The following is a 19,404-nucleotide window of genomic DNA, read 5'->3' as shown; positions in this document are numbered from 1 at the left end:
AATTTTGCCAGATGTTTTCTATGTCTCTATTCAGATGATCGTATAGTTTTTCTTCTTTAGGCTGTTAATAAGTGAATTACACTGATTGAATTCCAAATGTGAAACCAACATTGCGTTCTTGAGATGAGTGCCACTTGGTCAGGATGTATTACCCTTTTATATATTGATGACTTTGATTTATTAATATTTTCTTAGGATGGTTGCATCTACGTTCATGAGGAATATTTGTGTGTAATGTCTGTTTGGCTTTAGTATTAGGGTGATGCTAACCTTATAAAAGTAAGTTTGGAAGTGTTCCCTTTCATATTTTCTGGAAGAACTTGTGCAGAATTGATATTATTTATTTCTTAAGTGTTTGGTGTCATTCACCAGTGAAACCATCTGGGCCTTTAACATATTAATCATAGTTATTTAAACCGCCCTGTCAGATAGTTCCTACATCTTTGTCATATCTGTCTTGGGTTCTGGTGATTGCTCTGTTTTCTGGGATTGTGTTGCTTTTTCTTGCCTTTTCAAATACCTCATGATTTTTTGTTGAAAGCAAGACATGATGCTCAGGACAGGAGAGACTGAGGTAAACAGCTTTTATGTCTGGAAATGGACACATCTTTCCTTTGGCAAGTCTCTAGTGTGAAGGTTTGCATTCATCTAGTCGTGTGCTGGGCTGGGTTGGAAATTTATTGTTGCTATGGTTACCCTCCGCATACCACAGTCTCAGAGACAGCTTGTGTCGAGGGTCTCCCAGAGCAACATCTGTCTGGTTCTGAGTTTTGGTCTTCCCTTTGCGCTGTGTCTCAGGAAGTGCCTCCTTCCATATTCTTGTTCCTCTCCTGTCCCTCTCCCAATAGCATCCTGCTGTTATTTGTCATCGACATCTCCTTAGGTTGGTGGTGGGGATGGAGGTGGGCAGGTGCCATCTCTGTCATTCTGACTAGGGCCATTCCTCCCTGCCTTCCTGGAGTGTGGTCTTCCACATGCTCCTGTCTCCTCCCCTCTGCACTTGTGGCTTGGCACTCGACCCTTCCCTTCCCCAGGAGGAGTGGTCCTCCCCACGCTCTTCTTCCAGCTGCTGCCCTGAGTATCCACCAAGCCCAAGGACAGCAGAGGGGCCCTTCCTTGGCCCCAGAGGAGGCTTATTGTTCCATAGTGGAGATGGAGGGAAGGGACGGGCAGAGTTTCTCATCCCTCCCACATGGCTGCTGTTTCCCTCACTCGGATCTTCTACATGGGTCCCTCGCAGAATAGGTGGGCCTCATAGGGCTTGTGGAAAAAGTCTGCAAGAAGGTGCAGACCCCAAATTTCAGCAGCCCCAGCAGCTTCTCTCTGTCTCCTCAGCCCACACGCAGACTTCACCAGTTTGTCGAGTGTTCTCGCCGAGCTCCTCTCACTCATGTTGTGTGGAGCCCAGGTGAGCGTGTTCCCACCTCTCTCCCTGAAGGCACTCCCTCCTTAGATGTCCCACCAGTTCACCTCTGCAACCTCAGCCTCTGGTGGTTTCACAAATGGCCGTGAAGTTGAAGTAAGTCCAGCTCTTTTTCATCGCAAGGGTGGTACCCATACTCCCTCCAGCTCCACATCCTGGGGAGGAAGCTGGATTCAGTATCTTTTTATGGCCAATTTTTATTTTAGTTCTCAAGGCTTCATTTGAATGAGCTAAAAATCTATCTTAACTAAAATGTCTTATTCCGATTCACGTAAATCTTAAGCTTTCTAAAAAACTTTAAAAATTTTCATCATAAATCTAACTCAGAGAAATCTCATTTAACCACGGTACGAGCATAATTATAGAATTTGGGAGGATTAGCACTTCGACCCAACAAACACACGCTCCGAACATTCCTGTGTTCTCTTGGCTCCTGACGCAATTAAAATGGGAGTCATTTGAAGACCAACAGAAAAAAGCTTCCCTCTGGAATAACAAGAAGCTGCTGCTACTGTGTGGAAATGGAGAAATCATTCTATTTTTTATTTTATTTATTTTATTTTTTGCCACTTTAATACTGACAGCGGGTTTATTTTTAGTTCACTTTTAATTAGCTGTGCAGAAGAGAGTTGGAGTCAGTCCAAGGCACGGAAAAAGAGTTATTCCAGCCCATTCTGTACTTACTCTAACCTAGAAAGTGCTGAGCGAAGATGGATTGAACTCACGACCAGCTTCACACTAGGAGCGTTAGTGAGGGGTCACCAGGAGGTGACCGGGCCTTGAAGGGCCAGGGTCTGGGAGGCAATGCCAAGAAGGAAGGGCAAAAGCACAGAACCACAGCAAAGGGCTCCAGAAAGACCTCTTGACTGGTCAGGTGGGTGTGGGCCGGGGAGCAGCGGAGGCCTGCTGCTGGGAGCTCTGAGCGCTGGCCGGGCAGTGGGGAGTCTGCACTCCGGCTTTCTGAGAAGGGAGGTGCTTGGAGGAGGTGAGTGTGTTGAGCAGGATGGACTGAATGAAGCAGGAGCTCCCATGGGCCGTGGAGTCCAGAGGCGAAGCAGTCAGGGTCTCCCCAGGGCCTGGCAGTACCATTGAGAGAGATAGAGAAACAGATGAAGGCAGAGGAGAAGGAGTCATCTTATTGCCTAAATAGAGAGAACAAGGAAGGAGGAGACCAGGATGGTGCAGGTTCTAAGCCTAGACCCGCCTTAGCAAAGATACGTGCTAACAGATTGGTGGGGGCTGAGGCAGACCAGGGACAGGTGGAAGGTGCCGGGGAAGGTGCAGGTGGGGTAGCCCTGTGTGCACTAGGAGAGAAGTAAGTAAGAAGACCCAGGTTGCCATCCTAGCTCTGCTACTTCTAGCTGTGTGACATTGGGGAAGTTACCTAACCTCTCTGTCCTAGTTTCCTCAACTGTAAAAATGGGAATACTGATCTCAGAGCATTTTGTACAGTCTAAATTAGACAATCTATGTAAGATGATGAGCATGGTACCTGGCTCATAGTAGGCAGTCAATAGCTGACCATTATTCTTTAATCTTGTGTCCAAGAAATGGCTACTGGAGTCTTCCATGTGCCAAGTACCCTGCCCAGTAGTGGGGACAGAGCAAGGAGGAAGACAGACATTGTCCCTGCCCTTTTGGAACTCTAAATCTCCAAGAACTCCTGGTGGTAAGATGGGCCGAGAGCTGGGAAAGGAATAAGTTGGCACCCAGGATGAAATGAGGGGCTGAGGAGGTGAGACAGCAAAGCAGGCCCTCCATTCAGTTCCATCTCAGGTCCATTCAAGCCTGACGCTTTCTCCCTGCTCTTGAAGTCCCTTGTGCAGGGGACATGCCCAGGCCCATCTTTGCTCTCCATGCACCTCAAAGCATGCCCACCTTCTCCAGCAGCCCAGCCCCCACCTTCTCTCCAAGGCCAGGAGTTCCACCGCAGCGAAGTTTCCAGCATTAGGAAGCACGAGGGCATCAGGCTCTTGCTCCCTCCTCTCTCCCTGAGGACCGCCTGCAGCCTCACTCCTACAGCAAGTCCTAACTCCTCTCCAGTCCCCGGCCAGATGGAAGGTGACCCAGCTCAATAATCAGAGGCCACCACTGTTACCAGGCACTGGCCCTGCTCTGACCTGGGACAGAGTTCAGCACTGCAGCATCTTCCTTATTCCTGAGCCCAGCAGCTCGGCGCTGGTCTGCTCTGATCTCTTCCTTCCACACACACCCCGAGTCTTACACTGACTCAGTACTCTCTGCACATTAGGGCTCAGTCAGACGAGACACTGTTCCTCCCTCAACGAGCTCTGCCTGGGGCAATTACAGGTGATCATAAGGCGCTGTGGTCAGTGTACAGCAGAGAGAAGGTGACGCAGAGGAGAAGCCCTCAACCCAGCCAGGAGGAGGTCGAGGCTGAGAAGCCATCTTAAAGGAGGTAACAGCTAAGCTGACTCCACAGGAGGAGCAGGAGTTGGCCAGGTGAAGGGCTTTGCAGGCAGGGCTGGAAGCCACAAGTGAAGAGGGGATGTGCTGTCTTGGGAATTGTAAGCTGTTCTTACAGCTGACCCTCTCGCCAAACCTGGGCCACCACCTCATATGCCAGTTGCATCCAGAACTCCACCCCTGCAGCTGCAGCCCTGCGACCTGCACCACGGCTCCAAGATGCCAGGCACCTGTCTGCCAAGAGCTCAGGTGTCCCACCCTTCAGCCACCTGCAGGGCCACACCACTCCCTCCTGCCAGGCCTACCACCTGCTTGGGGTGCCTCATGCATCTCGTTTATCATTGTCCTCTCTGGGGCCTTGCCTTTGGGGCTCCCTCCCATCTCCTACTGCCAGGGGCATCCCTGCTGCTCAGTCAGTGCCCAACTCAGTGAGCCAAAACCTGGTGGACACCCACTCTGTGGCCAGCCCCCTGAGAGCCCTTCTGAGCTCTGAGTTGGGGGGAGGTTTGCTGGCTGTGGCGGCTTCCTAGGGGCCTGGAAACAGCACTCCCCCAGCGTGTCAGCACCAGGGGCCTGTGGATCTACAACAAGAATCCCAAGGCCATTTTCTCTCTGAAATGGTGCTGAATTCCCAACCATGGCAGGCAGCGCGCGTGGAGAGCCTGAGGAGAGGCGTGCACTCCTCTGGGGCTGCTGTGGTGATGGAGACAAGTGTCTGCTGCCTCCCGACGTGGGACTGCAAGGCTGGCCTTGCACTGAGCGAGGGGGTGGGGGAGGCTTGTAAACAAGCTGGTGACAGGGCCAGGCAGCCGGCAGATACCTGGGGAGCCGACAAGGAGAGACAGACAAAAACTGGAACAAAGCTTTATCCACGTGTGCATGTCAAGCCCGGAAGCGCTGGGGATGTGCTCCTCCGGCTGTCTGCTCCTGGCAGCCCCAGCCCCGGCCACACAGCTGGAGGCCTTAGGAGCCCTGGCCTGAGGCCCGCAGACATGGATTTTAGCCCCCACCTACAATTCTAATCCCCATGTGTGGCCTCAGGCCAGTTCCCTCTCTTCACTGCACCTCTGTTGCATCATCTGTGAATTATCCAAAAATTCTAGCTTTCTTCTACAACGAGTTCTCTGTGACCTTGCTTCCCATTTCCCAGTACATTTTATATATTCTTTTAAAAAAAAATCTTTTTTTTTTAACTAGACTTTATCTCTGCTGTACGCACACAATCTTTTATCCAAAACATTTGGGGCTTCAAAATTCAAAGTTTTCCAGGTTTTAGAAAGGGACGGAGTACACATAATGTCTATCATGTAACCCCGGCTAGGTCTTAGGCAGCACCCCACCATCAAATATTAGCAATTCTGCAGCAAAGCATACGGTATGAAGACGCACATGAAATGGGATAAAGATGACTCAGTTCAGATCAGAAAAATATCGGAACTGCTAATCAGAGGTCGTGAAGCTTCAGTGACAGTGGTGGCCAGTCTCCGAGCCAGCATGGATGAGAAGAGTTTGTGCAAACATGGCTGATGGCAGTGTGGCTTCCCGACAGACCCCACCCCTGGCGTCTGGATCCGGGTTCCCTTAGGGCGTCCACCTTTACCATGTGTACTCAGGCAAGTCCTATAACCTGAGCCTCAATTCTCGTGTCTTTAAACAGAGATCATAAGGCTGACCACAGGCTGGTAAAGATGAAATGAGACAAGGGATAAATGAAGGTGTTAAGGACTGACAAATGTGAGGAGGGGCTGGGGCTCCTCTGGGCCTGCCCAGTCCTGGTTTGCCTCCACTTGGTCGTGTTAAGGGTCCACTTGTCTGAATTCTCACCTTCCCCCACCCCCTGGCACATAAGCCCCTCAGGGCATGTGTTGGGCCTTTTCTCTCCATGTTTCCAGTACCTAGCAGAGTCTTGCAAATAACGGAGCCTCAATAAATGTTTGTTGAATGAACGAATAGTAGAATGAATTATCGAGGATGCGCTCAATGATTATTTAGTGGCTGAAAATTGAACACATCCCACATCCTCCTGTCCCAGGGGGAGTGGCCTCTTGTTGGGCTTTCTGTTCTCCAAGTAGCCACCCTCAGCCAGTCACAACCACTGTGATAACAGCTGCAGAACCAGCCACTCATCAGTCAGCCACTTGAAGAGAATGTGTGAAGGGAGGCCTGCCAGGTGCAATGTGTGGGCATTCATAGCCACACTGGGATCTCATGGAGGCGCAAGAGAAGAGAAAGAGAGCAGTTACAGACCGCTGGCAGGAGCACAGGAGTCTGAGCTGGACACACTTGGTTGTGACTTCCAGCTCTGCCACTTACCAGCTGTGGTCCCAGGGCAAGAGAGCAAGTCCTCCAAGGGCCTCCTAGAGTTGTCGTACATCTTAGAAGCACAAAGTAAGCAGCCAGGAGGAAGCTGCTCTTATTCTACGCTGCAGACGATTGCTCTTTGGAGCCAGATACAGTCTTACACGATCACCATAATTAAGTTAATTGCTTTAATATATGTATTGCAATTACAGCACCTATCTTTGTCTCAAGTATTTTGTCACATATCACTTGACACCATCCTGAAAGTCACCGTGGGACTTTTATCAAGTCACTGATTGACAGATGGCAGACACCAATTAAGGTGCAACTCAGATTTATTTTGTCCCTGTCTCTTTCTAGAAGCTTTCTTCTCCTACCCTCGCAGAATGTTCATGCCCTATCTACTTTTCCAAGAGCCAATTAAAATGAACTCTTTCTCATGAAAGCTTTCTTTCTTGTCCCCCGGTTGTAAATGTTCTCTCATCTCCTGTGCCTCCTGTAAGACCCTGGTTGCTGTATCATAGGGACGGTGGACTGCTCTCCTCTCCCATCTTGACTTGGAGCGTCTGGAGGGCAGAAGCCTGTTTTTACTCATCTTTGTCTCTCTAGCGCTCAGCACAGAGACTGGCTCTTAAAATACTCCCAGCAACTAAGCAATCCCGTTATACAAAGTTGTGAGGAAAAGGAAGACTGCTAGATAATGAGTTGGAAAAAGCAAGCAAGAAAGACAGCACCTGTCTCTTCACTGGGCCACTTATGGACCAAGACCATACCATGTGCTCACTTGGACTACCACATTTTCAAGCTGAGGTATGATCCCTCGAGAGATACTAGAAACTCTCCCCAAATTTCTAGAGCGTGGAGAATGTCAATGGAATCAGTTTCCCAATCCTGGACTTCTAAATACTCTTACCTCAAATTCTGCCCAAGAACACACCCATGGTAGAGGCTGACGTCATGGTGGCTCCCATCTCCCATCTCTCTTTTCACAGCCATCCTCCTCCCACTTTACAAAAGAAAGAGGTGCCTCTCCTCATCTGGAATCTTCCCATGCTGTGTTGCCTGGGAGTGCAGAACAAGGAGACATGGCAACAACTGGTGTCCAGAGCCGGTGGACGCCACCGTGCACTATAACCACCTGACCCATCTCACAAAGAAGTAACTTCCAATAAAAGTTACCTTTTATGTTTAGTTAATAAGTATAAAAATTTGCAATATATATAAAATATTAAAAATAATTGTAATAGTAATTCAATGCAGAAAAAAATGTTAACACTTGAGAGCCTAATTAAGGGAATCTACAAATTATATTTCAAATTATGTACATATTTTTGTTAAAGGGATGTATGATAGGGTGATTAATAAAAGACTTTTAAGTGTAAAAATATGTTATGTTAATTTAAAGTTCTGAAGGGGAAGAGAAATGGAAATATAAAGTCAAGGAGAAAAGGGAACAATGTAAATTTGCAACTTAAAATATAGTTTATCCACATATTGTAATTTTTTAAATGAATAATGGTCAGTATAAAATCACTATGGTTTTTATATTCCATTATAATACATTAAAAGAAGGGATGGGACGTTTTTATTATGAAATGTCAATAGCTTACAAGAGGCCAGAAATTTTGTCATTTACAGCTCTTGGTAAGTACGATTAAAATGTTTAGAAACGTCCACTGATTTTAACATTTTTTAGGGGTATGCCATGTTTCTCTCATCTGGATGTCTACATTTGAGTAAACAAGAGATCTGTTGAAATCTGAGAAAGCAAAGGTAAAATAAGGAAATACTAACTGCTGTGGTCTGGATGTCTGTGTCACCCCAAAAGCCATATGTGCAAACCTAAGCCCCACTGTAATGGAACTGGGAGGCAGGCCTGTGGGAGGTGACTAGGTCGTGAGGGTGGAGCTGCTATAAATGAAGATAAGCATCCTCATAAAAGATGCCCCCGAGAGCTCCCTCGTCCCTTCTGCCACGTGAGGGCACAGCAAGATCTTGGCTCTCTATGAACAGGATGCAGACCCTCACCAGACACTGAATCTGCTGGTGCCTCGATCTTGATCTTTCAGCCTCCAGAACCATGAGAAATAAATATTTGTTGTTTAAGCAACCCGGTCTATGGTATTCTGTTACAGGAGCCCGAATGGACTAAGACACTACACATGAAATAGAAAGTCAAGAAGTTAATATGGCGTCTGGGGGGCAGGGTTGGAGGGAAAGCAGTGCCCCAGATTCTCACCCCAACTCTCCCTCCCAGTCACGGTCTGACCTTGGACAAGTCCCTTCCCAAGCCCCTTCCCTTCTCTGAGCCCTGGTTTATGAACAAAATGGGAGGGGTGGGCAGGAATTTTTATAAGGTCCTTTGTAGGTTTAAAATATTCCTCACCTAATTTCCTGGAAGGCAGCACCAGCTCAGAGAGGTAAAAGAAGCTCACGATTGAGTTAGTCTAGATTAAACTCCTCAGAAAAAACTCTCTGAAGGCTTGGGTCCTCGGAAAGAGGCCTAGTATCCTTTTCCCTGCATACCTGGGAGCATCTTAGGGTCTAGTTATTGAGAGGAAGGTGCCCAGGCTGCATCTGGTGTCCTCTAAGCCTTCCCAGGCTGCACAGTTGCCTCGAGACCAGTTAGAGAATGAAAGACAGAGAAGGAGCAGAAAGAGCAGACATCTCTTCTCTCTGAGTCCAACTCCAAATCTGAAGCAACAAATGAGGCAGCTTTACTTGTCTCCTCACAATTTAAAAAAAAAAAAGGCTAGTTGCTGGATTTTGGAGGCCCTCTATGGTGGGGTTGGGGAGTGATGTCCCCAAACCAGGCTAGATAATGGCCGTGTCAGGGAGGTCAATCCCCTTGACATCAGACTCTTTGATTCAATGCACACCTTCTTTAGAAGTATTCTACATGGTGTCTACTGAATTACAACATGTGGTCACCTCTGTGCTTAGCTCTTTACACACCTTCTCTTTCCATCATTTCCACAAACCTTGTGCTAGGTATTGTCACCCCATTTCATAGGTGTGGAAACATTTGCTCAGAGATGCCCAAGGGTATCAGTTAGTGTTACAGGGCAGTGTGGAGGCCACATCTGCTGGTTTCTGAAACTTGGGTTCAAGTGCAGTTCCACCACTGTCCACGTGTGTCTGGGAGACACTCCCAGAGTGCCAGTCTCCTAAGGAAATATGGAGAGCAATCAGAAAGCCCGTATTATAGGGTTATTCTTAGCCTTGAATGAGAGGATAACACACACGAAAGAGCCTTCCTTCTCACACCCACATTTTGAAATAGGACTTTTCTCATGCCCTCTTCCCAGAGGAGGAAACTGAGGCTCAGGGCACAGAAATAACTCATATATACAGAGTAAGTGGCATAACCTGTGCTCAAAGCCATTACGATATATGTGTGCTGTACCCAGAGTAAGGGAACAGATGTTGAGAGTGTTCACCATCAGCATCTCAGATTCGGATTCATGATTCACGAATACATCTCAGATTCATGAAAGACTCAGAACGTATCTTTCAGACCGACACAGACACAAACTTGTGATCCTTCTTCTAAGGAGCCTCCAGATTGGTCCACCTGAGTGTGACATGCCAAGTGTACTTGTGGATATGTCTTCAAGAGCACCCTTTACACTTTAAAGCAGCACTTTCTGCCCTGTGCTCCACTGAACACCAATGTTTTTATCAAATGTTAATAGAGACCCCAAAAGCACAAACAAAAGAAAATTTTTTGGAGGCCAAATAAATTTGGGACTGGGATTATCACCCTTGAATATTCAGAATGTCCGCTAAGATGTTGAGAGGCTTGTTAAAGCCCCGTTTAAAGCCAAAGGCAGTTGTTTAACTGTTTAACTAGACACAGCTCCTGGCTTTGGGATGTGTCATACATTACATCTGGCACCGGGTAAGTGACATTCATGCACTGCTAGCTGTGTGGTCTTGGGATAAGACCACTTGAAGCAACAGTGTAGAATGAGGAGAGAAGGAAACCAAGGATGAATCATAAGCAAGCACCGTTATTTCAGGGGTGAGCAGAGGAAAAGAGCAGTCCAAAGTTTAAGCAGGACCCAGTGGAGGTATGATGGAAGATAGGCCAAGAGAGTGGAGCTTTAGAAGCCAAAATAGGAGAGAGTTTCAAGAAAGAAGACGGGATGGGCAGGGTTATCTAGTGCTGAAGAACCAGGAAGAGTCAGCCCGAGGTAAGAACACCAGTGGCTTCCCAGAGAGAGGGGGCAGTGCAGTGGCTGAGCTGCAACCTCACAGGCCCTTCCTCTGCCTTTTCCTGTTCATCTTCCTCTCCTCTTCCCTTGCTGAACAATTCAGTCCTAAAGGCATTGGGTGGGGCTGAGCAAGGTCGAGGGTCCGGGGATGATGGAGCCACAGTGCCTCACTGGGAGTCAGAGAAGAGGGAGGAAAGCATCCATACAGCCAGGACAGAGCAGGGATGGTGAGAGACAGCCAAGAGCAGGAAATCAGAGCCCGAGCCAGGGCAGAGCGCAGGCTGGGCGGGGTGGGGAGACCGTGTGCAGGAGATGGCAAGGGTGGGTTCCACACGGGGCAGACGGAATAAGAAAATACATGACCATAACTGCAGTCAGACTTCTCACTGTTAGAGAAGGGAGTTACAAATATGGAAAGGAAGAAAACTAGAATGAACTTTTTCTGCTAGATTGGAATTATAACTATTGTGTGAATCTATGGTTTTCAATACCGAGCATGTCCCAAAATGTGGGCATAGTTTTAAGCTTTAATAACTTCAGGGTGTAAATGATGCAAACTTACAAAACACTCACTTTGAAAGATTCACTATTTACCTTTCTTTTACATGCGTTTAGTTGGTGACTTTTGAACTACAAAGTTTTCATATTCTCAGTCCTTCCAAACATGGAAAACACTGACCAAAAGACTAAAAACTTATAATTCAAAGAGTTCAAAATTAAATAAGTGTAGTGGAGATTTAAATAATTAAGCTTTCAAATAATGATTTTTGTAAGTGTATAGCATTCACGCTTCTGACATTATTAAAGCCTAAAATGGTCCTGAAGTTGTGGGACACAGTATATAAATGCTAGCGGGGTGATACTCCTCCTGGATCCTCTCGGCGGACGGAGCTGGGGGATGTGTGCATGCATGTGTACATGTGCACATACAAACACATGCTACACACATTCCTAACTATATTTACTTTTTATCTATAGATATAAAGGTTCTACATAGTAGCAATGAGCACAACTACCACCCAAATCTTCGTTTACGAATACCATTCTCCATTAAGAGGAACACTTTGCACACATAAAATGCTTGAAGAAATTCATCCCAGAAAAACACAGCATCATCTCTGTCGTATTCCTCCCGAAGATGCAAAACCTGAATCTAGTGATGAGGAAAGATGAGACAAACCTAAACTGAGGGACAGTCAACAAACTAACTGGCCTGAAATCTTCAAAAGTGTCACGGTCATGAAAGTCAAGAAAAACTGAGGAACTGTTCCAGAAAGATTGAAGGTGACCAAGGAAACGTGACAAGTAGATACATCACGTGACTCTAAACTAGATGCATTTGTTCTAAACGACATCACGGGGGAAACTGGCAAAGCTTAAACGGGATTGAGGATTGACGATAGGAAAGCATTGATGTTAATTTCAGGATCTTGTGTGCATATTGTGATTACGTGGAACTGTCCTTGTCTGCAGGAAACACACACGACACTAAAGCAACTGGGCGTGATGCGGCATCAGATCAGCAACCTACGCTCAAACGGTTCAGGAAGACGAGTGCTTTGCGCTGCGCTTGTAACTTTTCTCTAAGTTCAAGACAGATTTAATTTTTTTGATTAAAATAAAAAGGAAATATTGACTCTTAAGAGACTCCATGTCTTCATCTGCCAAATGGAAGTGCTGGCATTTATCAGGGCTAAATGAGAGAATAATAATGTGCATGCATTTTCCTTTGTGACTTGGAAAAACACTTTGCAAACAGAAGACACTAACTACAGACGGGCTGGAGAGACAGTGAAAGCCGTTGCAGAAGGCTGGGTGAGCCCAAAACAAGAAGGAAGAAAGAACAAACCACTTTAGTGAAGAGTAGGTTTTTATGGTGGTCTGTTTTCCTTTATTTTTCAAGACAGAGTAGACTTCACAGTCCTTGAAGGCAAGGAACTAAAGACCCTCCTCCTACTTCTCTTTTTGCTGACATTTGGCAGCGTTTACAAGCCCAGCCTAAAGTAGTTGGCCTCAGCACTAAGTGGCAGGTCCCTCGGGCAGCCAATCTCGGAGAAATCGCTCACCTTTTCTGCTCCCTTTGCTCCCTTCAGCTTTCCACATGCAAGGCCTATGTGCACGCAGCAATGACAAGTGTGGTTTCATTGTAAAAACCCAAAACCCCAAGCAGGGAAATTAAAAACAATTGTTGGAGGAGAACTGGGTGGTTGGGTAGAAGAGAGAGAGAAAGAGACTGTTCTTATCTTTTGATATCTTTTAAGTTGAAAATCATGTGAATAGATCAGTGATTCTCAATGGAGGGGATAGGAGAAAATTTTGTCCCCTGGAGGACAATTGCCATTGTTTGCTTCTTACTGGCATCTAGTAGGCAGAGACCAGGGGTGTTGCTAAACATCCTACAGTGCAGAGAAAAGCCCCCAAAGCAAAGAATTGTCCGGCCCAAAGTGTCAATAGTGTCAAGGTTGAGAAACCCTAGAATTTATTATCTGACAAAAAATACACACAAATTTTTAAGAATCTTTAGCTGCTGCTTTGAATGAAAACAAAAAATCAAAACCCACAGATCACTGAGTAGGCGGTGGCTGACGTTTTAACAGGCTGAGCTGTATACGGGACACTGGGCTTAAGTTCCTAATTCTCAAGCACGGCCTGACAACATAGAGCATTTGATGCATACACCGTTTATCCTAACCTAGGTCATTGTGGTTGGGAGAAGAGACGCAGTCCTTGAAGCAGACTTGGCGTGGGGTAATAGAAAGAGGCTGGGATTAGGGGGTCAGAGCCAGAATTTGATTTTGGCTCCATTGGTCACTACTCTGACAACTGGCCAGAAATCTCAGCCTTTCCTCATGTGTAAAAGGTGGTTAATATCCTCATATTGTCATCCAGTGCACCCCTGACTCTTGGCTGACCCACAGGCCACACTCAGGGGACACATAAAAACAGACTTGGAAGGCCAGCATCTGTTTTAAGCAGCTCCCCCCCCAATCCCTGAGGATTCCCTCTGACCCCTTCACCCTTGCTCTTTACAACTCCTGTTCCCGAAGTCCTTGCTTCAAACCCCAGCTTAAGTGTCCCCTTCCAGCGTCTGTGTTTGAGCAATATCTGTCTTTCCATTGGCCTCTGAACCTCCATGTCTCAAACGCTTTCTGTTTGTCCCCTGTTTTGAGCATCCCCTGATTTTTCTGACCCTTGCAAAATCTGTCTCCAGACTGGGGTCGATGCTGCTTTCACTACTACATCCGGCTGAGGAATATGAGTCGTTGTGAGACGCAGGATATGGAAACAGCTTGTAAACTCAAATGTGCTCAACAGATATAGGGAATTATTCTTATTAGGACAACATCTTTCTGTCTATCATATCTTACAGCCTGGTATCAAACCTTGTGCACAACTGACATTCAGTAAATGCTCCTATTGTTGACGAAGCTCACAGGTGTAGGGTCGGGGAGTAGCAGAGAAGCATGAGACACAATGCCCATTCTCTCAGAGCTTACCCATCCATCATGAGGAGTAAAGACAGGTGCCTCCAGAACCCACAAAGAACATTATCAGGACCCACATGGGATGGATGGGCATGTTCTGCAGAGACTGTCTCACCCAGAGCGCCAGGGGCCCCACACAACCAGCAGAATCTTCCCGTGCACTGACCTGATTACAGCCAACCTGGGGTATTGAATTTTCATTTTAATGATATAGCATCCAAGAAGTCATGTAGAGAAGGCGATCAGGACTGAGACACGCCTAGACTTTTTCCTATAAGAACAGACTGAAGAAATTAGAGATGTTAGCTCTAGGTAAGGGAGGGATGGGGCTGAGAAATTATGCTGTGAAGCTCTGGGGGGCTGAATTAGGATGAGAGGGGGAGTTTCAGCTCAATATAAAGAAGACCTTTCCAGTGACTAGAGTCAGTGACTAGAGCCACAGCAAGAAGGGAGAGTATGTACTTTTCATCATGAACTAGGATGATGGAGAAGGATGGTGGGACTCCGTGTAGAAGCCTGGCCACTTAACACATCAAACAAATGCCTAATCAAGAGTCAGTTCCCAGGACCCCACACTTGCTGAGTAACGCTGAATGAGTCACCCAATCTCTCGGGGCCTGTTCCCTCATCCATAAAAGGATACCTGTAGGCATCAAGATGAAATAGACCTGACAGCTCACTTTGAAAAAGCATAAAGTGGCTGTAAAGGGTGTGGATTTGGGTTGCAAATCTCCCTCTTCCTTGTGATGTTCTTGGGAGCACAGCTCTTCTCCGCCAGGGTCCCCATGCAGCTCAAGTCTCACTGCCACTGTCTGTGCATAAGTGACAATTCCCCTTAGTGAGAGCAGCACAGAGAGAGCTCTTGGTTTGATGAACTTGGTGGACTACATCGGGCTGTCTGTATGAAGACCCTATTTTATTGAAAAAAAGGAAGTGGAACACACAGGGTCTGCTAGCTCCGCGTACCACTCTGATCCTAGATTTCCCAGGGAGGGCCACGTCTTTCCTGCTCAAGGGGCCTGCAGGCATCCAAGCCTCCAAGGGCTGGCCGGCAGGTGAGGGAGTGCGTGCGGCTGGCTGGGGCAGCAGGAGGAGGTCCGGGACATCCCAGGTCTGCTGCTTTCTCGATGGGTGATTTGAGACCAATATCATAACCTCTCTGAGCCTCAGTGTTTTCAGCTGTAAAATTGGGGAGATGGTCATAATCCTTATCTCAGAGGTTGCTGGAAGGATTAAGTGAGATAATGCTGGAGACAGCCTCAGTGACAGATAAAGGAGGCACATGCCCCCTCCCCTGACTGCCCAGAAAGTAAAAATAGTACAACTGGCAAACACGATACAGAAATCTCAAAAGTATTAAGAAATCAGCTACATAATTTATGACATATGAAGTGGGCTCCATGATTCTGTAGCAAGTGTAAAATCTCACACTGTTCTCATCTATGCAGAAAATACAAAGAGTAAAACCATGAATACTCGCTTCTGAGAAAGGCTGAAAAGGATGGCCCAGGGATTGGGATAAAATGATAAAACTGTGTCCTGGGGATTTGGGACCAGAGACATGAAACTCACTCCCCTGGTGTAAAAGACTGCATACACGCACATACTTGCACGCACACACACCCAGACACACACACACATTTGAACTCAACTAGGTCTAAGATGATCACTGAAAGGCAGCCTGGTGTGGGGAAAAGAACAAAAGTTCTGGAGTCCAAACTATATCCTGGGTTTGGGGTTTTCTGATTAACTTTATGAGTTTGGGCAAGCTACTTCTCCGATCCTCATAATTACTAATTTTCAAAGTTGTTGCAAAGATTAAATTAAGTCATATATGTGAATTGTCTAACCCAATGTTTGGCACATAGTAAGTATTTGACAAATGGTAGTTCTAAGTGGTGACTGGAGTCTGTATCAATGTAGGCGATTGCATTAAAATGTGCTGTGTGTTGACAAAGACGAGGCCATTTGGGCTGACATCTGCAAGGTCACGTGGGACACAGTGGTTGGGGCAAGAACCCACAGTGTCTGTCTCCCAGTGCAGAGCTCCATTCACCTGTTTGGTGGTGAGTGCAGCTCCTGAGGGCATTTCACCAAGTGGGAGAACCCAGCTCCAGCCAGGAGCCCAGTCAGAGAGCTCTGGAAGGCTGTCTTCCAACTCCCTTCCAGGTAGGTGGGTGGTGACAATCCAGGAGGAAGCAATCTCAGTGTTTGTTTATGGAAAGCTTTTGTTTGCAAAACTCCTTTCTGTGCACATCACTAAACCCTCAGTTTGTAATTGCCCTCTGTGGTTTCACAGGGGAAAATGAGAAAATCTTAAAGAAAAGTGTTACGTGATTAAACTTGCAAAAATATACACGGGTCAGAGGGGCCTGGGAGGGAAGAGGAAGAAAGCCAGGGGCCAGGATGAAGCTAGACAGTGACCATCGGCCCCTCTAAGATGGACGGCCAAGACCCCAGGAAGCACCCTCCAGACTTTCACAAAGAGAGCAGCGCCAGCAAGGCTCTGTCTGCTGACATTTAGTTGGGTCATCCACAGTTCTAGTTATCATTGCTGTCACCCTACATCGAAGGACTAGGTCCTGCTGGGATTCTGGGATTCTCTGTAGACGAACAAAGCTGTGTTACTGCTGCCCCGGTTGACGGCATCCTTTAGCAATTCTCCAAGAAATGCTTGACAATCTCACCAGCCACAATTTTGGACCAGAAAGGATGTCTTATCCATTGAGCTTGAAGGTTACCTCTCGGAGTATCATCTATTATCCTGTGTTATCACTACACAGAAAATGGACTCGGTCAAGCTGCACAGAGCGATGAGATGCCTGGCTGCCAACTGGGCTATTTATCCCGGAGGATGGATATTTGAAAACCCCATCTCTGTATCTGACCCAGCATGATCCTTTTCTATGCAATTATCCCCCATTTTGGCATGAAATTCAAATAAATGTTTAGAAATGCCCGATCCTCTGGATGAAAGCTGTAATTAATGTATCAATGATTTTCTTCTAAAGGGCATGCAATCAAAAAGAGGAGTCAGCATATTAGAGCAATTAATGGGAATTATACAGAGTTGTGAGGACAATGGGTTTGCATTCTGGTTTCAAATGTTTTCAGGATTCAGACATTGTCAGGTCAAAATTTGTAGTGGTCAGAACCCAAACTCTGATTAACATCCGTGCTTACAAAGATGCATCACACACGCAGAGGGAACTTTGCAAATAGTAAAATACAAAAGACAAGGTCCTGCCACATGGAACTCAAAATCTGAACTCTATGCAAACCAAAGAGCAAATGGAAGCTAAGTATTCAATCAAAACAATGTGGACAGGGAACAGACACTAGGCTTAAGCAAAAGGAGGGCTTCAGGAAGATAGAGATGGAGCCAAGGTTACAGGCACAAGCAGTGCCCCCCCCCCCAAGGTTGGGTCCCTGAGTGATGCAGCCCCACATGGCTTGTGGGAAGCACAGCTATTCCCCACGAGCCAACTTCAAATGGCTGAGCTGTTCTGCAGACTTCCCTATCTCATGCATTATCAATCCTCTAATTGCTCTAAAATCACCCCTCTCCTGGAGTACGGGCAACTCAGGGGCAAATCCCTGTCTGTACTCCCAACCCTCAGCTTAATGCCTGGCAAAGATTAGATGCCCAGGAAATGCTTATGAACTTACAGTAGACAGAGCTGACTTCTCACATCTATTTAATTTTTAGGCAGGATCTCCCCTTTGGGTTTCCAGAAATGTGTATGCATCTTTCAAGGCCCATGTATGTTGCCTCCTCCCAGAAACCTTCCATAACCACTATAGCCCTTGGTTACCTGACTCTCCTCTGAGCTCCGAAATGGCTCACTGTGCCTGCACATCTTTAGGTATCTCCACCTAACCTGTAGGCTCCTGGAGGATGAAGGACACTATCTTTTCCATCTTTGCATCTTTCACAACTGATTTTTTAAATATATAAGGTGTTATGGACTGAATTGTGCCCCCCCCCCCACAAAATTCAAATGTTGAAGTGCTAACGCCCGGTACATCTCAGAATATGTACTTGGAGATAGGGTCTTTAAGGAGGTAATTAAGGTTAAATGAGGTCATATGCGTAGGCCCTACCCCGTTACGACTGGTGTCCTTACAGGAAGAGGGAGACCCCAGGAGTAAGCATGCACAGAGGGAAGACCAGGTGAGGACACAGTGAGGAGACGGCCATCTGCAAGTCAAGGGGAGAGGCCGCTGAAGAAGCCAACCCTGCCAACAGCTCGGTCTTGGAGGAGGTCTTCCAGCCTCCAAAACTGTGAGAAAATAAATTTCTGCTGTTTAAGCCGCCCAGTCTGTGGTATTTTGTTATGGCAGCCCCAGCAGACTAATATATAAGATATAGAACACAAAACTATCTTTTATTTGTCCTATCTCCTCTAAGCAGCAGAAGGGAGAGCAGGGAAGGAGAAGAAAGAGAAGTGGATTCAGCTTCCAAGTTCCTGAATTTGACAAGCACATTGGTCATTTCTAGAATCACTCCTAGAATCCAGGATATGCATATGTTGATTGTGAACATAGATTCAGAATGAGGCAGAATGATCTGAAGTTGACAGACTTTGGAAGTAAGAAAGACCTGGATCTGAAGTATTGCTCTGCCATTTACAGGCTGGGTGTCACCTAAACTCTCTGGACCTCTGTTTTCTTATATTTTTTCTGATTTGAAACATCTACTTTCCTAGTCTTAGTCCAGACTGCAGTGAACATAAATGAGCTAATGTGGGTAAGACATCTGTCATGGTTGGCACCTTCATAGATGCTGAATTAAATGGCAGCCACAATTAAGGAGGCATCCAAAGTGGGAAGGAAGATGCAAATTCTGGAGACATGGAGGAAGATAAGTGGCCAGTACATGCTTCCTTGGAAGGTTCTGGGCCTAAATCTCTACTGAGGGCCTCCACCCACATAGGGGTGAGAGGCAGAAGTGGTGAGTCCTGAGAAAGACTCTCCTTAACCAAACTTTAGACTGGCTCCTCTAAGCCCTTTATCCATTAGAACCATCCTTGGGCCTTGTCCTCAAGAGTGAGAATCCTGCTAAGTCAGTTGAATGAGAATCTCCCCCAATCGATATCTGATCACCCTGGCCTGCCTTTAGCAAGAATCCTATTAGGTTTGTTATCAAGAATCCCATACCCTCTTGGTAATCTCCCATCCACTTACCCCCTACCCTACTCCTTGGCTATAAATCCCTACATTTCCTTATTGTATTCAGAGTTGAGCCCAATCTCTCTGCCCTATTGCAAAACTCCATTGCAGTAGTCCTTTGAATAAGGTCTTCCTTACCATCCTTAACAGGATCCGAATAATAATTTTTGAAGAATCCAAAGCTCACTGTGTAAGCCTGAATCCAGTCTCTTTTCCTGGGCAGAAATAATGTCATATTCATCTTTTAGACCCCAATGTCTCTTCCATGGCAGTTCTGGTTAATTGTATTCTGTAATAGCAGTGGTCAGTAGGAGAAGGAGGAAGACTAATCATTCCTCCTCCGACTCGCTTTTCTGAACAACATGCTGAACTGCCCTGG

At 46.5% G+C, this 19,404-nt stretch overlaps 1 long non-coding RNA gene across 2 annotated transcripts in view; it reads right to left on the bottom strand.

Moving 5' to 3' along the window:
• Positions 1-1,116: 1,116 nt before the first annotated feature.
• The window catches only part of LOC123286279 (uncharacterized), a 67,251-nt gene continuing 48,963 nt past the window's right edge, over positions 1,117-19,404 (bottom strand). For both annotated transcript variants that reach the window (XR_011504309.1, XR_011504310.1), the window contains exon 5: positions 1,117-1,578. This is a non-coding gene — a long non-coding RNA (uncharacterized lncRNA). The remainder of the gene's footprint in view (positions 1,579-19,404) is intronic.

The sequence above is a fragment of the Equus asinus genome, chromosome 6, assembly GCF_041296235.1.
Source record: "Equus asinus isolate D_3611 breed Donkey chromosome 6, EquAss-T2T_v2, whole genome shotgun sequence".
NCBI classification, from domain to species: domain Eukaryota; kingdom Metazoa; phylum Chordata; class Mammalia; order Perissodactyla; family Equidae; genus Equus; species Equus asinus.
This window is presented reverse-complemented; position numbering and strand designations above follow the sequence as displayed.